General features: G+C 38.3%; 1 pseudogene across 1 annotated transcript; it reads right to left on the bottom strand.

Moving 5' to 3' along the window:
- Positions 1-356: 356 nt before the first annotated feature.
- LOC104678090 lies at positions 357-1,088 on the bottom strand (annotated as a pseudogene). The gene has a single exon (XR_750132.2). The product of XR_750132.2 is annotated as a 40S ribosomal protein S8 pseudogene (transcript).
- Positions 1,089-17,625: the final 16,537 nt, after the last annotated feature.

Raw genomic sequence — 17,625 nt, 5'->3', positions numbered from 1 at the left:
TTGGGAGGCCGAGATGGGTGGATCACGAAGTTAGGAGATGGAGACCATCCTGGCTAACACGGTGAAACCCCGTATCTACTAAAAACTACAAAAAACTAGTCGGGCAAGGTGGCGGGCGCCTGTAGTCCCAGCTACTGGGGAGGCTGAGGCAGGAGAATGGCGTAAACCCGGGAGGCGGAGCTTGCAGTGAGCCGAGATCCGGCCACTGCACTCCAGCCTGAGGGACAGCACGAGACTCCGTCTCAAAAAAAAAAAAAAAAAGTCTAAGTATCCCAGGCTGCCCCAGCCTGTAGAGAAGCTTGTGGTTACATTTACAGTAATATCCAAATGTTTTTTTTTTTTTTTTTTTTTGGGGGGGGGGAACAGAACAATAAACACCTTTATTACACGGGTGAAGACAAAACGAGGATTTATTTGCCTTTCCGGGCCTTGATTTTCCTAAGATAGAACTCCAACTCTTTGCCCTGTAGCACATAGCCATCTCCTCGGCCACACTGTCCCGGCCTGGAAGCAATGCATGCATGAAGCTTGCCCTGCTGGAACTGCTCCTCCAGGAGACTGCTGATTTTGGCATTCTTTTTCCTTTCATCATATTTCTTCTGAATTTTTTAAGATCGTTTTTTGTTTAAAATCTCTTCTTCCTCAGGAGTCAGCTTGGCTCCCTTCTTGCGGCCCAGGGGCAGCGCGTAGTGGGACTCGTACCCCTGTCGGTACGGTGTGCTGTCGATGAGCACGATGCAATTCTTCACCAGAGTCTTGGTACGGACCAGCTCATTATTAGATGCATTGTAGACAACATCGATGATCCTTGTTTTACGAATACAACACTCTGAGCCCCAGGAGAAATTCCCTACGTCCAGCCTCAGGGCACGGTATTTCTTGTTACCTCCCCGCACACGGACTGTGTGGATGCGGCGGGGGCCAATCTTGGTGTTGGCAGCCGGGCGCCCCAACTCATACTTCCGCTTCTTGTGGTAGGGCTTTCTCTTGCCCCCGGTTTTGCGGCGCTTGTGCCAGTTGTCCCGAGAAATGCCCATCGCTCGGCGCTGGCTGGAAAGAGAAATCGCAAAGATTCACGGTACGGTTTGTAAAACGCTGCCCCCAGTAATATCCAAATCTTTTCTGCTCTTCCTAGATCTGAGACCTTCTTCAAAAGCTCTCCTAGTTATATGCCCTAATTCCTGGGGCAGTGTTTTACATGTGTCAGGGGACAAAGCTGACCCTGATTGGCTCTGGCTTCATCATGGCTATCTGTTCCCGTCATGGCCACTCTGGACTTTATGTGTTCTGTGGCTTCTCAGCTGGGCTGCTGCTGCTGGGTTCCAGTGTCGAAGTAAAACGAATGCCTTTTCCACTTCTCTCCATCGAACTTGGCTCAGAGTCAGCCCAGTCTTTCATCAACACAACTCTTGTCTTTTGTGCCCAATGCCCCTCTCTAGTGCGGCTCGAAAGCAGCCCATTTGGCCAGGTGTGTGTTTGGATAGGAGAGTACAGAAAGAAAGGAACAGAAGAAAAACATCTCTTTATCTTTCCACTGACATTTTTCACCTCTTCCAGGGGTTACTCTATCATACATAGATTACCACCTTAGGTAAAAAAAAATGAAGAAGAAGAAGAAAAATCAAGCACTGCTCCCAAAGCATATGAACCCATGAAAAGAGATACTTTGCAGATGGACATCAGTCATCTAAATATTCTTACTAATAGGATGCAACACTACAAAACTCCTGGGGGCTACAATTTACATGGTTGTTTATGCAAATGGCATCCCTGGAATTTTGGAGTGCACAGCCCCAGTACTCGTAAGCTGTGGACTTGTTTACTAAATCATCTAAATTCCAGTATTGATCCAGTTGATAAACCAGTAAAATATCATTCCTAGATACAGACCTCAAATGGTTAAGAATTTGTTATACCAAAATTCAAGACAAAATCATACAAAAATATTGGCCAGAGCTTTATTGAAAGTTCTTGGCTGGGCACGGTGGCTCAAGCCTGTAATCCCAGCACTTTGGGAGGCCGAGACGGGCGGATCATGAGGTCAGGAGATCGAGACCATCCTGGCTAACACGGTGAAACCCTGTCTCTACTAAAAAAATACAAAAAATTAGCCGGGCGTGGTGGCGGGCGCCTGTGGTCCCAGCTACTCCGGAGGCTGAGGCAAGAGAATGGTGTGAACCTGGGAGGCGGAGCTTGCCGTGAGCCTAGATAGCCCCACTGCACTCCAGCCTGGGCGACAGAGCAAGACTCCTTCTCCAAAAAAAAAAAAAAAAAAAAGAAAGAAAGTTCTTACTTTAATATCTGTTGAATATTATCCTAAGATTGACTTCTAGGAATATATATCCTGATTGGATTTTGTGACACCTTGACTATAACTTAACTATAATCCTAACAGATTTGTTGATAGCTTTAGTATATCTCTAGTTTTTATGCTTCATCTTCTGAAGAATTATTCTTCTCAGAGTTAATACTTTGAAGCACAGAATATGTGGTTCTGATATCATCTTTCTGGACAACTGCCTGATCTGTTGACAAGCATTAGCTTGGTTCCCCCTTCTGAAGCCCCAAGATTAAACTGAGTCTGGGGCTTGGCAGTGTAACATTTGCTTTGCCTACATTTCAGTTGAAGTTGACAAATTGAAATTGAAATAACATGCCAGGAAACTGTTGATAGGTGTCATATTTCTGGCTCAGTCTTCAATTTAAGACCTATACCATGATAGAAGTGCGAATTTAAGAGCGGGAAAAGAAGAAATTTAGACTCACCATGAGAATGTCAATCAGCTAGATATCTTGACAGATTGACATGTTATCTTGAATGAAAGCATAGTTGATGGATATTCTAATATTGGATTGCGTTCCCTAACCACAGTCTAATCTCATTTTAGGCCCCAAAGGTCTTCCTGAAATTTATTGTGTCAAAAAATATTTGTAGTCTGGATTATATTTAATTACTGACTTAAGCATATATACACAAAACAATTTATCCCCAAAATGTAAGAAGAAAAATCCACAGAGACAGCTCAGTATTCCAATGAAGAATATTTTTCCTTTAGCTGGTAGAGGGGTATGTCCATCTCTCAAACTGATAATCCGGTGTGTAGCAGCTCACATAGTATGTGTGCTGGCCTTTAAAAGTATTCATGTATTGCAAGTTTGCCACGGTTTTCACTTCTTTATTACTGGTTGTAATTACTCACTTTAAAAAATATTTAGATTCAGTAGGTACATGTGCATATCCATTGCCGAAATATTGAACATTGTACCCATAGGCAGTTTTCAATCCTCACTCTCCCAACCCTCTCCCATTTTGTAGTTCCCATTGTTTATTACTTCCATTTATATAAACTTGTGTATCCATTGATTAGCTGCCACTTATAAGTGAGAACATGTGATATTTGACTTGCTCTTTCTAAGTTGTTTCACTTAGGATTATGGCCTTCAGCTCCATCCATGTTGCTGCAAAGGACATGATTTTATTCTTTTTAATGTATGCATAGTATTTCATGGTGTGGAACATATATATCACATTTTCTTTATCACTCACTTTAAAGTCTGTGGAACATGTGAAATATCACACTGAAAAAGTGACTATGCCACTTTTTCTAATAAGGGTGACCACACAAACTAACAAAAGCCTTCTAGAGATTTTATTTTTTATTTCACTTAATAGTAATAGGCTAAACCTTTACTTTCAGGTCCTTAATCCCACCCTTGCTCTGTCTCATGAGGATCTTCATATATTTTCTTCTCTCTGCTTGGAACATTCCTTACCTCATCCCCACCCCATTACCCCATTAGTTGCTGGCCTAACTTTCCCTGAGAAGTCTTTTTTGATTCTTCATCACTGGATTAGAAACCCCTTTTACGATTCCAAAACATCCTGGATTAATCCTTTTTGTAGTGCCTTTGATGCTAATTTGTAATAGTTTATTTCCTGTCTGTCTCCCCAATAGATTTCAAGTTTCTTGAGGGCGAGGGCATTAAATCTCTCTCATTCACTGCTGTCTGCCCAACCCTAGTCTCATGTTGGGTGCATACAAGCCCCTCAATAAATATTTATTGAACGAAGACTTAAATAATGCATTGGCCAGCTATCCATACCTATTTCTTATACCTATTGCTAAATTGCCAATTGAAAATACACCTCTTATTTCCATTTTTCTCATCAAGTTACTATTTGAAACATTTATCAGTGACACAGGAAGATGTCTTTCAGTTTGCCTTATGTTAGTATGGCAGTGGTCCTCCAAAGCATGCTTTATTCAAAACAACATATACTTATATTGGATGACTCTCTTGTTCTTGAACCTACAAGTGGAAACTGTACTCAAGTTATGTGCAGACCAATATAAGCATCTACTTGAATTTTGTGAAAACCCTAGATCTGATAGTAGAGACACTTGAAGCCTTTTATAAATAGAAAACATGTTAATAAGTGTATACTTACTAAAATTTTCTCTTTCCATTTTATCGAATATATGGCTGAAGTATGACTAATTTAATCTCTGGTGATAAGCAAATAAATCATTTTGGCCATGACAGAGCACTAATAGTCTTACCATCTTGCCTAATTTTTGGTATTCTGAGTTCTTAATTGTATAATAAAATCATTACACTGTGACTCAACCATTTAAATTGAAAAAAATTAAACCAACATTCTTAGAGTAATTCTATTAAAGAATTAAAAATGGCTTGCTATTATTAGTTAGAAAAGATCTGACTTTAAGGAATGAATAGAGAAAAAGAAATCCTTTTAGAATCTTATTCAATATTTTCAGAAACAAGATAGATTTCCTTTCAATATGTTGGAATAAAAATGGAGTTCTTTCTAAAATCATGACGTTTTACCTATGGGTATGAAATTTTAAATAGGAAGAGTAATAGCAAGGGTTGGGCCTTTATCCAGTAACACAGAAATAAATGATTTTGCTAAGGGTATGGAGATGTAGAAAATGAATCATTATTGAAAATGCTTAGGTTTGCAAGTCAGGGAGACTGAGGACAGTAGTTCTCAGACTTCTTGTCATAGAGGGCATATTTTTATAGTAAAAATTCCATGGACTCTTCCCTAATGATGGATAATAATATTTCTAATGTCTGTTAATTAATCACAATAAAAAGGTGAATATGATATCAAACACTACTTGAAAATGATATGTGTTTAAGTAATAACAAAGTGTCTTTAACACATTTAAAAAATAATGGTTCAAAAATGTTTGAGATCTTATTTAGACATTCAACATAAAATATTTCATGTGCAGGTGGATTTATGAACCCTTTGCAATAATTCCTAACTTTTGGAGTCTGTGATTGTAGGCTGGAAACCACAATTGGGACTTATAAAAAGTTATCTCATTTTTATGAAAATTACTTCTAATATGCATGATAGGACACATTAGTCATTCCTTAAATCTTTTTCCCTAATGTTTCAAAAGTTTAGTTGTTTACCTTTATTAGATATTAAACGAGTTTTTTTCTTAATGGGACAATTCACTGAAGACATGTCTTGTCTAGACTGCAGACTCTCAGGCATCGTTGGATATGCCATAAACAGGGATAACTTCCCTCTGTTTTTGCATTCATCATATTCATTGTAATCATTTCCTAATTCATTGAATTTAAGATGCCTTTGATTGTAGGAGATTATTTTGTGTAACACTTACAAAGAAAAATGTTTCCAATTAAACTCTGACACAATGCTTTTGATGTTATTTGATTTTAAAATTTTATGCTTATTACATTTATTTAGACATAGATTTTCATTATATATCACCATTGTGCATTCATAAAATGAAAAATATACATTAACTCAATTGGTTTAGGTATTGCTAAAACCTTTTTCCATTCAAGGTCCAGCTTTTCTACATTAGTTGCTCTTCAGAAGCATCTACGTCCATCTTCCCTGACGTGGTATTGTCCCATCACTGGCGTTGGTGCTGAAGCATTGCTTTAAAGTGTGCTGTACTAGTGTCTGGATTTTCTCCCAAGCCCCTGGCATTCATTCTGCCACCTGAAGGTACTGAAAAAACATGTTCAGACAACTGTGATTCATCTTCCTTCCTCAAATTGTTCTTAAATAATTTGTTGGCTGAAATGACAAAATGTTGCTGTGGCCCAGTCATGGCCCTAGGAATAAACTGTGTTCCGTAATTTATAGGCAACCATTTTTAGACAGCTTTTAAAATGGCTCCCAAGGATCTTCACCTCCTGGTATTCAAACCCTTGTATAATCCTCTCCCCTTGAGTATGGATTGAACCTGTGACTTGCTTCTAATAATTAGAATTTGGCAAAAGTGATGCATGACACTAATGAGATTAAGTTACAAAATACTGTGACTTCCTTTTGGCTATCTGACTCTCTCTGTCTCTCTTTCTCTCTCTTTCCCCTCCTTCTCCCTCCCTCTTTCCCTCTGTCCCCCTCTTGTTTCCTCACTCTAATAAACCCAGTGGTCACGTCATAAGCTACCCTACAGAGAGATCACTAGGCAAGGAACTAAGGGAGATGTCTGGCAACCAAGGCCTCACTCCAGTAGGCCATGAGAAATTGAATTCAGTCAACAACCACTTGATCCACTTGACTGAGCTTGGAAGCAGATCCATCCCCAGTTGAACCTTAAGATAATCACAACCTCAGAAAACACCTTGACTGCAGCCTGTGAGAGTTCTTGAGTCAGAGGACCCAGCTAATCCATGCTTGAACTTCTGAGCTACAAAAACTTTTATAAGATAAATGTCTTCAGCCACCAAGTCGTGGGGTAATTTGTTATGCAGCTATAGATAACGAATGCAGGCAATAGCAACTACATCATGAATGTCATCTGGCTGATAGCAGTTATAAATTGTCGGTGATTGCAGGATGCATCTCAATTTTAGCGATAATAAATGTGGATAAATAATCTGTATTTTAGAATAAATGGAGAAGTCGAGTAGTTTACTTGTCTGTTGTCCCCATTAGCATGATAACTACTTAAATGAAAAAACTGTGTTTTACTCAGCTCTGAGTGTCCATGGTGCTCAACGCATAAGAAATACTTTGTAGGTGTTTGCTATTTACCACTGGACAAAAAGACCTAGCTAGAGGCAAATCTTGAGAATAAGAATTTGCTCGTTGTCAGGGTTTAGCTGGTATGACTCATACCTTAAATGCTTCTTTTAAAAGTTCCAGTCTATGCTCTTTTTAATATAACAATGCCACTCATTTCATTTGTTCTTCTGGTACTGAGTGTATTAGTCCATTTTCATGCTGCCAATAAAGACATGCCCAAGACTGGGCAATTTGCAAAAGAAAGAGGTTTAATGGACTCACAGTTCCACATGGCTGGGAAGGCCTCACAATCATGGCAGAACGTGAATGGCACCTCTTACATGGCATCAGACAAGAGAAGAGAGCCTGTGCAGGGAAACTCTTTATAAAACCATCACCTATTGTGAGACTTATTCACTATCATGAGAATAGCATGGGAAAGACCTGCCCCCATGATTCAATTACCTTCCACCAGGTTCCTCCCACAACACCTGGGAATTGTTGGAACTACAATTCAAGATGAGATTTGAGTGGGTACATAGCCAAACCATACCACTGAGGTTTAGAAATACCCTCGTGGATGATGAGGACATCAACTGAAGTTGGACTTTATGAATACTATTTCTAATTTAAGAATTACATGATATCTTTTCATAATTTTGATTAAAATCCTATGAGAACATGTAGAAGATTGCCAGCAAAGGAATATTCTATACTTTAGTTTTTTTGGAAGGTGGAAGAATAATAATATTTTAATTTATAAGTGGAGAAAATTAATTCCATACTTAGAAATTCAGGTTGTTCAGACTAATCTGAGACAACAAACTGATTTCTGTGTGCAGAGAAAGGCAACATTTTAGTGTGTGGCAAAAAGTCACCTAGTAACTTAAAAAGTAGGTTTTAAACTTGGAGCTTATGTTGATTCATCTATGGACAAATATAGGTAGCATGCTTTTTGCTCTGTTATTTAATAATTGCATGGATGTTTATTTCCCTCATTAAATTCTAGGCTCTTGAAGACAAGGACTATGTGATACCACTTATTACACTGCCAACGAGAAACTTTTTGAGCATTTATGATGTGTTAGGTACTGTGTTAATCTCTTTACACATCTGGCCTTATTTATTCTTTAAAACCACCCCATGAGGCAAATAATACTTTTAGTTTTATAGATTAAGTAAGTGAAGCTTAGAGAGATTAGATAACTTGTCAATATCACTCAGCTATCAAGTGGTAAAGTCAGGATTTGAACCTAGTGCCATATTTGCAAAGTCCATCCTCTCAGCCACTGAGTTTTATTCATTCCCTCTTAGTTACCATTGTATTACCAAGCACTTAGCATGTTGCCTTGCAAATAGGGTGTGCTTGATAGATATTTGCTGAGCTGAAGTCATTAATATATATCCATTAGATTCCCACCATCTACATATTAGGTGTTGAGTTAGCTAATTGCTTAACTGAAGGAACTTTTTAAAATTTTAAGACAGGAGTGTTAGTACTGTACTTATATCCTTTATATAGCAAGTTATACCGGGAAATAAGCAATCCCATTCTAAAGAAATGTGATAAATTCATGTGAAAAATAAAATATATATTTTGCTATTATAGTACCTTGAAATTGCCAGATTGATTATAAATTTCTTTCTTAAATATGTTTCCCCTTTTCGCTTTGTTTTTCAAATTAACTTATAGAGGCTATATCACCATGTCTGGTTTTAGTTTTGAGATACAAATATGCTTTTGAGGAATGATAACAATGAAATTCATCTGAGAATGCTGTCAGCAAACTGATAACCTATTTCTCTGGTGGATGTTACAATGATGCAATAGTTTCAGATCTTGAATATAGGACTTTGTAACAAATGATCCTTTAGGGGCCTTGTTATCCTACTTAATTAGAGATGAACTAGATAATTTATCTATTTCTATTTAAAATTTTTCATCAGAGTAGACAATAAGTGTCATGAGTGATATTTTTCTTTGTAAAATAAATGGCTTTGCTGAATTACTTAGAAACATTGTTGCAAAATAATAAGCAACTGAAACTATGTTGTACTATTTCTATGTTCTCAAAAAATATACACTTACTAGAGAAGACCCTCTGCTTTCCAGCAGGGCAAGTTCTAGAGGTTCTACTGATAGATTCCAGGAGGCCGTTTTAAGATGCAGAGGAAGGAGACAAGGGCAGGTGATTCTGTGACAGAGTAAAAGGTTGACTGTTCCTCCAAGGAGGATGATAATACTAATTCCTCCACCTTTCTTTTCCCTCATTGTTCCCTTCCTCCTTCTCCCAAGGTTGGAGGGATGGGGGAAGGGTCAAAGGAAGGGACACTGGGCTGAAATGTAGGAGCCTAGACTTTCTTGGGCCAAACGTCTGAGGACTGAAGACTGTTTTCTTCCTTCCAATCTTTCCATCCTTTCATTTTTCCATCCTTTCAGTAATTTATTTATTGAAAAAATATTCACTGAATGCCCAACTTATGCTAGGAACTATGATAGGTATACTGGCTACAGTAAGCAATATAAAACACTTTCCACTATGAACAAATTATTTATTGAAATACTTCAGTGGGGGAAATTCAGTTTGCAAAGTGTTACTTTATGCAGTATATACCTCACATTTTGTGAAGAACCCAGAAAACAAAAAGTAAAACAAATAAAGGTGGTTCCAAATTTTGCTTGTTGTATGTAGAAAACAGAGTAATGCATCAAGAATAACCATGAGGTGTGGCAAGAGCTGCTATTACAGGGTGGAAAAAGATCAGGGAAACGTCTTTACGGTGATGTTTGAATTAAGACTGAAGAATGAGAATGAGTTAACCATGCAAACAGCTAGGAAAAAAACATTCTAGGAAGAGAGAGCAGGCAATGAAGGGCCTTTAAGGAGGAATAGATTGATGTGTATGAGGTCAGTGTAGTTGGAATCTGTTAACAGAGTAATTGTGGAACAAAATGGGATTGGAGATTGAGGCAAGAGTAAGACGAAGGAGGCCATGTTAGGAAAGAAGTTCACACTTCTAAGTGCATTAGCGAGTCACTGGGGAGTCACTGAAGAAAGTGAGCTAAGGAGGTGATTTGACCTGATGTACGTTTTTTAGAACCCTCTCACTATTGTGTGAATAAGGGGTTGGAAAGGGAAAAGGAAGGAAGACGTCAATCCACTCAGGAGACTATTGCAGTAATCCAGGGGGCAGACAATGGTATAGACTAAGGCATAGTGAAGGAGATGGCCTTGAGACATATTTGGAGACAGAGCCAATAGGAAATACCAGTGAATTGGATGTTTGTGTCTTGCGTACCTGAGTGGATGGTGGGGCAATTAACTGAGATGAGGAAGACTAGGAGAGATGTAGAATTGAGGAAGGAAGAAAATCAGTGGTTCCGTTTTGGACATGTTAAGTTTGAGGTGCTTTTCAGATATGCATGTGAGGCTATCAGGTGGGCATTTGGAACAGGAGTTAGGATTTATGATGGGAATCTGGGACTAAACACAAACTTTTGAGGGGCATTGGCATATAGATGGCATTTAAAACCAGGATCTTTCACGAGCATAACTAAGGAAAGAGTAGAAGGAGAAGGAAAGAAGCCCCAGGAGTGAACCATGGGATATCCCAATATTTAGGCTAGAGAAGGAGCTGGCAAAGGAGACTGAGAAGGGGAAGGAGGAAAACCAGGGCAGTAAGCATGATGGAAGCCAAGATAAAATTATGCATCAATAACTTAAAAATGGCATACTAAAAGTGTCTAAAGATACTGCAGAGAGAGTTTTCCATCACCTGTTGACTACTGCTAGAGCTCTGGGCAAAATGATTGTTCTGTTCTTTAGTCTCCATTTCCTCTCATCTTTCTCTGGCATTCTGGCCTCAAATTCAAAGTAACTTCTCTGGGTTGTGAAGCAGGTTGCAAAATTTCTTCTATTTCCTTCTACCCCAACCCAAGTTCCAGTTCGTTGGAGACTATTTTAGCAGGATGTGGGTCCGGTGAAAACATCATGGTGTGTGTGGCCAGTAGGTCCAAACTTCTTAAACTGTGTTTGCCATCCTGCTGAATGGGGCCTGAGTAAACAAAGACCATTGCTGAGGAAGGCAATGTAAGCAGTGTCTTCAAGACAAAAATACTGAATATTTTTGCATGTGTATTTATTTTACCAAAATAAAAATTTTATTAATTGTATTCTTCAGATATTTATTTTGCAAGAAGTAAATATGGAATCTTCATTTTGTTTATATGTTCAAAAAATAGGTTCTGTTTAATTAAATATTAATTAAATATTCTCATTGACGATTATTTAGTTATCTTTTGTATTTTTGTAAGAAAAAGTAGATATATTTTCCTCTTACAATTATGATGATCAAATGTGTAAATTTTCTTTGTGTTTTAAAAATAATAATATTTAAACTCTAATATTAGAACTTTTTTTCATTGTGATGAAAGTATGAGGCCCGGTGTCAATGGTTGTATAGATATGTTAAAGATCTCTCCTTTCTTGATAGTTCTACCTGATCTGGTTTAAGACCGTCAAGGAAAAAGGAAGTCCTTGTTTTGATGTTTTATTTCTAAACATTATCTGTGGAACATAGTATAAAGAAGTAAACTTGCCAAGGAAAGACGTAACATGATATTGAAAAACAAGAGAAGGCTGATGGCTGATGGAGTGAAAGTGATGCTGTTTCATTCATTGCTATATACACTACTCGCAAAACTCCTTGTCTGTTTTCTCCCCATCAGCATAAAATAAATATTATAGACCAAGAAATATAAAAAATGTAAATCTCCAAGGTAGAGTATTTCGTTGACTAGATGTCTATTAACTTGTGCTATCTAAGCAAAATTGACCCATTCAGTTTTCAAACTTCAATTAAATCTTATTTAACTAGAACAAATAAGCCAGAATTCCCAGTCTGTCTAGTTTTAGTCTACATGTAGGAGAAAGAGTCAAAGGAGAAAAGAGTCCACAAATTCACATGGAAGGATTCAAGTTCTACTTCAGAAGTATCAGTTTCTGTATCTTTTGTTTAAAAAAAGAGTAACAAAGCTAGTAAAAATTTAAAGGCCTTTGCTTATTGTTCACAGAGCCTTAATTTTACTGTGCTTTTCGGGATCTACCATCAGGATGTGGAGTTGGCTGAAGCAAACAGTACTTTGTAGTACACCATAGAAATCCTATTCTCACCTGTATTTTTGATCTTGAATTTTCTCATATCTACAATAACTTAAAGCAATAGCTTTGTTCCAGAAGACGAAGCAGACCTTGAATATTTGTAGATTTTTGGGGAGTCATGAGAAATAATGAAAGCTAGAATTCCAAAGGGGTGGCTTAAGGATTACTGCTTACTTTGATACAGGCATGCAATGAGCAACAATCACATCATGGAAAATGGGGTATCCATCTCCTCAAGCATTTATTTTTTGTGTTACAAGCAATCCAATCACACTCTTTTAGTTATTTTTAAATATACAATTAAATTATTATTGACTATAATCACCCTGTTGTGCTATCAAATACTATTGATCTTTATCTTGCCCCAGTAAAATGCATGGCATATTTCAAAATTTATTAAAATAGAATGGCTTATATAATATTCAGTTATACTCACCTAAAACTGTTTTATTGATTATTTGTTACTATGGTTTGAGTATGATTTGTCCTCTCCATGTCAATTCATGTTGAAATTTGATTGCTACTGTAGCACTGTTGGGAGATGAGGCCTAATGGGAGGTATTTGGGTCATAGGGGCACTGCTGTCATGAATAGATTAATGCCATCGTGTGAGAGTGAATTCTTCCTCTCATTGGACTGGATTAGTTACCACAAGAGCAGATTGTTATAAAGAGAGGTTGCCTCTCATGGTTTGTCTTTTTTGCATATGCACACTTCCTTTTCTACCACTTCTCCACCGTGTTATGATGCACCACGAGGCTCTCATCAGAAGCAGGCTAGGTGCAGCTGCCTGACCTTCCAAGTCTCCAGAATTGTGAGACGAAATAAACCCCTTTACTTTATAAATTACCCAGTCTCAGGTATTCTGTTATAGCAACAGAAAACTAGCTAAGACATTTGTCATATGCAAGAAAAACTGTGTGAGGCACCATGGGGGATGACAAAGATGCATGATAAACATCTATTTCCCTTACAAAGAGTTTAACCTAATCAATAGAAATGAGATGCCAGTCCAGTTCTGCCAACTGTCATGCAGATAAGTCACCTTGCACCTGGCTGGTAAACCTTTATCCCATCCTGAAATGTTTACAGGATACTAGTCAAGTTCCTCACAGTGCACCGTCCACCAGGAAATGTGAGCATGTTCTTAGGGCCCCAGAAGCATATTTTATTGCCTAGTGCCCAGCATATAGTATGCATTCAATGAATATTTGTTGAATAAGTGAATACATGAATGAATGCTGCAGAAACTAAATGGCTTAAAGTGGCTTCTAAATATATACTGGGAGAAATAGGCTCTTTATATACCTGTATTCAACGGTAGAAAACGCTTTCCATATGAGTCCTAGAGACATCTTGTTATACCTAATTGACTAGGTAGTTTTCATTATTTCAGGATTGTCTTTGGAAAGTGCTATGGTTTGAATGTGTCCCCTTCAAAATTCATGTGTTGGAAAGCTAATCCCCAATGTAACACTGTTGCGAGGTGGGGCTTTTCAGGAACTATTGAGGTCATGAGGGCTCTGCCCTCATGAATAGATTAATGCTGCTATAGAAAGGGCTTGCAGGAGTGGGTTTGTTCTCTCTTGTCTTTCTGCCTTCTACTGTGTGAGGACATCAAGAAAGCTGTCACAAGATTCCAGCACCTTGATGTTCCCAGCCTCCAGAACTGTGAGGAAATGAATTTATATATATATATATATATATATATTTTTTTTTTTTTTTTTTTTTTTTTTTTTTTTGAGACGGAGTCTCGCTCTGTCGCCCAGGCTGGAGTGCAGTGGCCGGATCTCAGCTCACTGCAAGCTCTGCCTCCTAGGTTCACGCCATTCTCCTGCCTCAGCCTCCCGAGTAGCTGGGACTACAGGCGCCCGCCACCTCGCCCGGCTAGTTTTTTGTATTTTTTAGTAGAGACGGGGTTTCACCATGTTAGCCAGGATGGTCTCGATCTCCTGACCTCGTGATCCACCCGTCTCGGCCTCCCAAAGTGCTGGGATTACAGGCTTCAGCCACCGCGCCCGGCCCCTATGAATTTATATTTTTTTACAAATTACTCAGTTTCAGGTATTCTGTTATAGCAGCACAAAATGGACTAAGACAGACAATGATGCTTTTCTGATATTTTAAAGTTGGTATCCATAAGAATTATTCATGCAGATTCTCAGATCTCCATTCCCCCAGATTGACTTTCAGGGGTTTGAATTTTACAGAAGCATTCCAGGTGATTCTGATGCAAGTTCCTGTAGACCACATTTTTAGAAACACTATTATTGAGTACAGATAGGCACATCGATCTTTAGGATTTCACCAGACTTTATAACTAAAACTGTCTAAAAATTCATGCTATTGACTTGAGAATAATTTTAAAAATAGAAATTAAGATTTCAAAAGCACAAGTCATATATGCAAAGTGGCTTTGCAGTTATCAGAAAGTGTGATTAGCAGGGCTACTGTAATATGTGAGGTCGCCCAAGGTTACCATTGATTAAGAAAGATTTAGGCAAGGCTGGAATCAATAGGTCAGTTGTAATAGCTAATCCAGCGTTGTTACTGAGTTACCATATGATTTATGGTTCCTAGATCAATAAAGATGAAGTGAGTCTTTAAATTTTTAGGCAAGTGTGTATGTGAAAAGAAGCTAAAACAGGACCACCTTTGAAAAAACTCAATAGAAGTGTTTATTCAAGGACAGTTTTTTTCTAGAGTGACTTTATTGGGTCAGTGTGATACCAGTGATCTCGACAGCAACAATTTGTAACTCAAAAGTGAACTTGAAGCTTTTCAAGTTGCTCATGCGGGCATACCTGAGAAATATTGGAGATTCAGTTCCAGACTACCACAATAAAGTGAATATCACAATAAAGCCAATTACAGGAATTTTTTTTTTTTTTTGGTTTTTCAGTGCATATAAAAGTCATTTTTATACAATACTGTAGTCTATTAAGTGTGCAATAGCATTGTGTCTTAAAAAACAACATAATACCTTAATTAAAAATATTTTATTGCTCAAAAATGCTAGCAATCATCTTAGCCTTCAGTGAGTCATAATCTTTTTGATTAGCAAAAAATGAGAGTCTTCCGTTGATGTTGATGGCTACTGACTGTCAGGGTGGTGGTTGCTGAAAGTTGGGGTGACTGTGTCAATTTCTTTAAAAATAAGACAACAATGACTTTTGCCACATGAATTGAGTTTTCCTTTCACAAAAGATTTATATGTTTCATTCAATGCTGTTTCACAGCATTTTACCCACAGTAGAACATCTTTCAAAATTGGAATCAATCCTTTCAAACCCTGCTGCTGCTTTATCAACTAAGTTTATGTAATATTCTAAACCCTTTGTTGTCATTTCCACAGTCTTCACAGCATCTTCACCAGGAGTAGATTCCATCTCAAAGAAATCACTTTCTTTGCTCATCCATAAGAAGCAACTCCTCATCTGTTCAAGTTTTAACATGAAATTGATAAAACAATCAATTACAATCCAGTAACATCTTCAGGCTTCATTTCTAATTCTAGTTCTTTTGCTATTTCTACCACATCTGCAGTGACTTCTCCCATTGAAGTCTTAAACCCCTCAAGGTCATCCATGAGAATTGAAATCAACTTCTTCCAAACTTCTGTTAATGTTGATATTTTGACCTCCTCCCATGAATCATGAATGTTCTTAATGGCATCAAGAATGGTGAATCCTCTCCAGTAGGTTTTCAATTTATTTTGCCCAGATCCATCAGAGGAATCACTATTTATGGCAAGTATACCCTTATAAAATGTATTTTTTAAATAATAAGATTTGAAAGTCAAAATTATTCCTTGATCCATGGGATACAGAATGGATGTTGTGTTAGCAGGCATGAAAACAGCATTAATTTCCCTGTACATCTACCTCAGGTCTCTTGGGGGACCAGGTGCATTACCAATGAGCAGTAACATTTTGAAAGGAATCTTCTTTTCTGAGCAGGAGGTCTCAAGAGTGGGCTTAAGATATTCAGTAAACCGGCCGGGCGCGGTGGCTCAAGCCTGTAATCCCAGCACTTTGGGAGGCCGAGACGGGCGGATCACGAGGTCAGGAGTTCGAGACCATCCTGGCTAACACGGTGAAACCCCGTCTCTACTAAGAAATACAAAAAACTAGCCGGGCAAGGTGGCGGGCGCCTGTAGTCCCAGCTACTTGGGAGGCTGAGGCAGGAGAATGGCGTAAACCCGGGAGGCGGAGCTTGCAGTGAGCTGAGATCCGGCCACTGCATTCCAGCCTGGGCGACAGAGCGAGACTCCGCCTCAAAAAAAAAAAAAAAAAAAAGATATTCAGTAAACCATGCTGTAAACAGATATGCTGTCATCCAGACTTTGTTGTTCCATTTCTAGAGGATGGGCAGAGTTAATGTAGCCTAATTCTTAAGGGCCTTAACAGTTTTGGGATGGTAAACGAGCATTGGCTTCAACTTAAAGGCACCAGCTGCTTTAGCCCCTAACAAGAAAGCCTGTCCTTTGAAGTTTTGAGGCCAGGCATCAACTTCTCTTGATATATGAAAGTCCTTGATGGCATCTTCTTCCTGTAGAAGGCTGTTCCATCTCCATTGAAAATCTGTTTAGTGTAGCCACCTTCATCAATGATCTTAGCTAGATATTCTGGATAGCTTGCTGCAGCTTCTACATCAGCCCTTGCTGCTTCACCTTACACTTTTATGTTATGGAGACAGCTTCCTTCCTTAAACCTCTGAACCAATCTCTGCAAACTTCCAACTTTTCTTCTGTAGCTTCCTTACTTATCTCAGCCTTCATAGAATGGAAGAGAGTTAGAGTCTTGCTCTGGATTAGGTTTGGCTTAAGGGAATGTTGTGGCTGGTTTGATCTTCTATCCAGACCACTCAAACTTTCTCCATATCAGCAATAATGCTGTTTCGCTTTATTATCATTTGTGTGTTCACTGGAGTAGTACTTTTAATTTCCTTCAAGAACTTTTACTTGTTTTAAGGCTGTCCTTCTTGTTCTCCTGTGGCTCTCATCTGGTGGAGCAGCCAGAACACACACAACATTGATTGATTAAGTTTACGATCTTATATAGGTGCAGTTCTCAGCACTTCAAAACAACTACAATAGTAACATCAAATATCACTGGTCACACATCACTACATCAGACAATAATAATGAAAAAGTTTAAAATATTGTGAGAATTACCAAAATGTGAAAGAGAGACATGAACTGAGCATGTACTGCGGGGAAAATGGTGCCAATAGACTTGCTTCATACATGATTGCCACAAACCTTCAATTTTTAAAGAATACAATATCTGTGAATCTCACTAAAGCAAAGTGCAATAAAATGAAGTATGCCCATATATTGCGTATCTATACTTGTAAATGCATTTTACAAGTAGGACTAACATGCGGTGAATAATAAATCTGTTAAAAACTCAGAAAACACCCCCGAACCTAAAA

Source organism: Rhinopithecus roxellana, chromosome 7 (genome assembly GCF_007565055.1).
Source record: "Rhinopithecus roxellana isolate Shanxi Qingling chromosome 7, ASM756505v1, whole genome shotgun sequence".
Classification (NCBI taxonomy): Eukaryota; Metazoa; Chordata; class Mammalia; order Primates; family Cercopithecidae; genus Rhinopithecus; species Rhinopithecus roxellana.
The sequence above is the reverse complement of the archived record's forward strand: the minus strand, read 5'-3'. Positions and strand labels throughout refer to the sequence as shown.